The sequence below is a fragment of the Pteropus vampyrus genome, unplaced genomic scaffold, assembly GCF_000151845.1.
Source record: "Pteropus vampyrus isolate Shadow unplaced genomic scaffold, Pvam_2.0 Scaffold22, whole genome shotgun sequence".
Taxonomy (NCBI): Eukaryota; Metazoa; Chordata; class Mammalia; order Chiroptera; family Pteropodidae; genus Pteropus; species Pteropus vampyrus.
In genome coordinates this window covers 2207246-2211468 of record NW_011888803.1, presented here as the reverse complement: position 1 = coordinate 2211468, position 4223 = coordinate 2207246, and the positions used below count along the sequence as shown (strand labels likewise).

At 32.1% G+C, this 4223-nt stretch overlaps 1 protein-coding gene across 1 annotated transcript in view; it reads right to left on the bottom strand.

Annotated features, from left to right (window-relative positions):
• Positions 1–1400: 1400 nt before the first annotated feature.
• Positions 1401–4223, bottom strand: part of GIPC2 (GIPC PDZ domain containing family member 2) — an 81196-nt gene continuing 78373 nt past the window's right edge. The window contains exon 7 of the mRNA XM_011355550.2: positions 1401–3864. The gene's annotated coding sequence lies outside the window, so the exon portion shown is untranslated. The remainder of the gene's footprint in view (positions 3865–4223) is intronic.

The following is a 4223-nucleotide window of genomic DNA, read 5'->3' as shown; positions in this document are numbered from 1 at the left end:
AGAGTATTGTGGCAGTGCATATCTGTTTTTACTGAATCAAAGCAAATAATTTAGAGGTTATACTTTGTACAAAATATGCTGAGAAAAATATATACCAAAGATGTGTTAAAAACATAAAGGCCTGAACCATCACATGTCATTCCCATCATTTATTCAAACAAAACTAAAAAGTCCAATATTTAAAACCCCAAATTTTTATTTTTTCATAATAAAACATCCACCACTTTTTTCATGAAAACGTTTTTATTTTAAGGAGTCATATTTGAAATATATGAAATATTATAAAATTATTATAGCTTTATAAGTAATTTACTTTTGATCAACACATGAAAATTTATATATCGATAAGGAGAAATATAATAAATAACACATTTTCAACAATATCAAAATATAACTTATAATTTCATATACTAATAGTTACTAAAATTCAATCTCAAAAAAATTTAAAGTAAATGCTATGATTTTTTTATAGACAAGAAAAAAAATTTTTTTCCAGAAAAGTAGAATAATTTACCTGTAGGTAATCAATACTATTGCATGGCACAAACAGTTCAAAATATTAAATGTTTACTTAAAACTATCTTTCAGAAAAAAAATTTTAATTCCTCCTTTTTATTACTGCCTGGAAAAAAAAATATCTATGGCTGTACATAAGTCTTATAGAGATATAACATCTTCAATTTAAATAAGATGTCATATTCAATTCTCACCCTTCTAGGAGATAATAACCATGAGTCATTTCTTAGATCTAGGTTTTCAGGTAATAGATAGGGACAGGCTGTGCCATTTGTACCCTTCACAATCTTAGAAACCTTTTTAACCATGATATGTGTAAGGACTTGTAATTACTCTGATATCTCTTTCAACCTGTGTCAAGAAAATAATAAATGTGTATTTTATGCAGAGTACTAATACTTGGAACTAAGAGTGGAATAGCATCTATTTCTTTTTCACTCATAGCTTCTAACCTATTCCTTTCACCAGAATAATAGCAATGCTATTGGCATCCATATATTTTTAGATATAGCAGAGTGTGAAAGGGTCATTATATAACCAAACTTTTATATCTTTGGTGAATAAGTGTGCTCTATTTAGAACTACTATTTTGAAAACTCCATTTGCAGATGAAATTTATTCTGCTACTCTGCTAGGAAGTTATTATTAGAACTGAAAGATTATCATTATAACCAGGAAGGCTCTCTCTAAACTTGAGGAAGGTCTAGCAATAACATGGACCTAAATAAAATGTGCTTTCCTTGGAAAATGTCTATTGTTAAAGTTATGGGGGAAATATTACAAATAAAACATCATTTGGAAAACTGTCTTTATTTAATTATCTGTCACATTACAATACTGTATATAGCAGACCAAACAGAGATTAACTGATTACTGTTTTTATAATTGAATTCTTAGAGTTTCACATCATATAGTTACATAATTATATTTTTGAAGCATCACAGAAACCCAAAATGTGTCTATTTGTAACCATCAGAATGTGTCCACTTGATGAGGATCAAGCTACGTTCAAGGCGCCATTGAGCCTAAGGTTCAATCATCATCTACATGCCCTGCCGTGAAGAAAACAAAGTGTGCTCTTAGTGACCACTGAAAGATGCTGTTCTGCGTGGAAGGAAATCAAGAATAAAATAATCATCCTCCACGGGGGGCGGGGAGGGGAACTATAGTACAAGAGAAAGTGACAGAGGCCTTCTGAAAATGTTCAGTGGTGCCAATGAAATGGTATATATTTTTTAAAATGATTTGTCTCTTTGTAGCATTACAAGGGTAGCCCACACTTTGTGACAACTAAAAAGAGATCCTGGTCCTTTTGTGCACTGACTGTTACCAAAAGGCATGAAGTTCACAAATAGATATATTTTCAGGTAAGGGAACAAAATGACAAAGAAACTGACTTTGTTTTTATCAGTTTAGTAATGGAGGTGAGATAAAGACATATAAAGGAATAAAGCACCTGTGCCCAGCTGAAGCCCCTAATAACAACTGACCATTTAACGCTAACAGACAAGTATAGCTACAGCTGTACATGAAGATTGGTACCTGACACACGAAAATTCTAGAAAGATCATGGTGAGCACACTCACTTTGTGAATTTGAAATTTCATAAATCACAAGGAATCGGCGCCAAGTGTCAATCTTCATGCATGCCCAAAAATGAAGGAGAAGTTGACATCCATCAATAATAAACTGACTCATCATTTCAAATCTAACATCTAATGCCAAGAAATTTATTATTTTTTTTGTTTAAACTAATATGTTTCTATGGGCCTCCTAAGTCATCTAAAAGTGTTCCCGTCCCTAGAAATATTAGCTCCTTTTTTGTGTATCCTTCTAAGAGAGACAATATCAAGAATAGATATTTGGGGACCTCCCAAAAAAATCCTTGAAATGAGTAGCAACATACTATAGCCTGAGCTGGATCCTATTTCCAAATGATAGGCAAGAGCAAGAAAGAAGACAATCGGCATTGTATAAACTACTTCGCTATACATTAATCACTAAAATAGCTTCTGTGCAGGTTTCAGATTAATAAGACAAAGAATATCAGCTTCGTAGTATTAAACTTATGAGAAAGGTGAGTGAATGGTAGTAAAAGTAAAGGTACTCCAGAAAACAACAGTTATTCTAATAACAAACACAGTATGGAAAGGGAACTACTTCTGATTTCCTAGAATACATCTCTCATAGGTTATAATTTCTGATTACCATTGCAGCACACACCATTTTCCAGCACTCTAGAAGAATGCTTGGTCACCCCAGGCTCTGCCTTATTAAGTGATCTATGTTCAAACCATTCATTTCCATTTCTCTTATATCTGTACAATGTCAAACGAAGTGATAAGACAGTCATTTACCCTCAATTTCCTCAATAATGTATGGTTTTAGAGAAGATCTGTTAGAATTCTAAAATAATAGGCTAATATATTTTCTCAATTCTCTCTTCCTCCTTTATTTCCACTGGAGGGAAATCTATTTCTGATAGCATCTCCTCTAAAGTTTAGGGGGTTTAAAGGCATTGCTCTTTCACCTGAAAAGTATTCTCAAACATAGTTATTTTCTTAGTAAATCTCTTTCAAAGAAAAGTTCTATAAAGACAATAAAAACCTTCCCTGGAGTGCTTATAAAGAGTAACATAAAAGTATGTACAGGTGGAAAAAGAAAAATGTTTTAAGAACTGCTGTAACAAAATCAAATATAAGTGGTTTCTACCCTATCTGTCTTTTTCACCTTTCTTCCACACATGCAAACAAAGGCACAGCACAATAGATTTCAACAACAGGTTTTAAAAGGCAAAGAAGCAATCATAAATAGGCAAGATATAAAAGTCAATCAATCCTTGTTTTACAAAGAGAGAAAGTAGACCATAGATGTCAACAGGCTGTAGAAATCTTCCTCCCCTTAGTGGAGTAAAAAAATTAAAATGATACTTCTAGACTTATAGTAGGCATAATTCACATTTCATTTCCTGAACGTATCCTGTTCAAGCTACTTAACAAAATGAAGGTGCTATGAAGCAAATCATACACCAATCCTAATTTTCACTGAATCAGAAATTTGCAGAAGAACTGCAAAGTTATTACAATCAACTATTTATATGTAGAAAATAAAAGATGGGTATTAGTGGGGAGCAAAATCATCTATCTATAAATACTCCCTAAAACTTATTTTTAAAAAAGCTTTTGAATGAATATTAAAAGTGATATTTTAGGTAATATATCTTAAGCATACTAGATATACAACTGCATTAAAAAGTACCTAGAAATCAAAATTATATTTCAAAGAATGTATTCTATACACATAAACAAAACTAGAGTCCACAACAGTGTCTAAAAGCAGGTCTTACAGATTTTTTTTAAAAAGGAACAAAATGGTTCATTTTTCCAGTGATGGAACATCCACATCATAATCTTCCTCCTTTGGCATCACCGATGGCTCCCCAAACATCAAAGACAAATTCATCTGGGAACGCAAAGTCTCCGAGAGTTTGGTCAAGTGCCACAGCAAATTCATCTGGATTACCTTTGTCTCTTCCAGCTTCAAACATTGTGGTAGCTATAAAAAATGATTTTTAAAAATTAATGATACATGAGACAGCATCAGAGAATTAAGAAAAATAGCACCAGGAAAATTACTTAGGAAAAGTAACATGCATAGAAATCACATATTTCTAGTACAAAATAAAACAATAAGATACTCTCCATCAC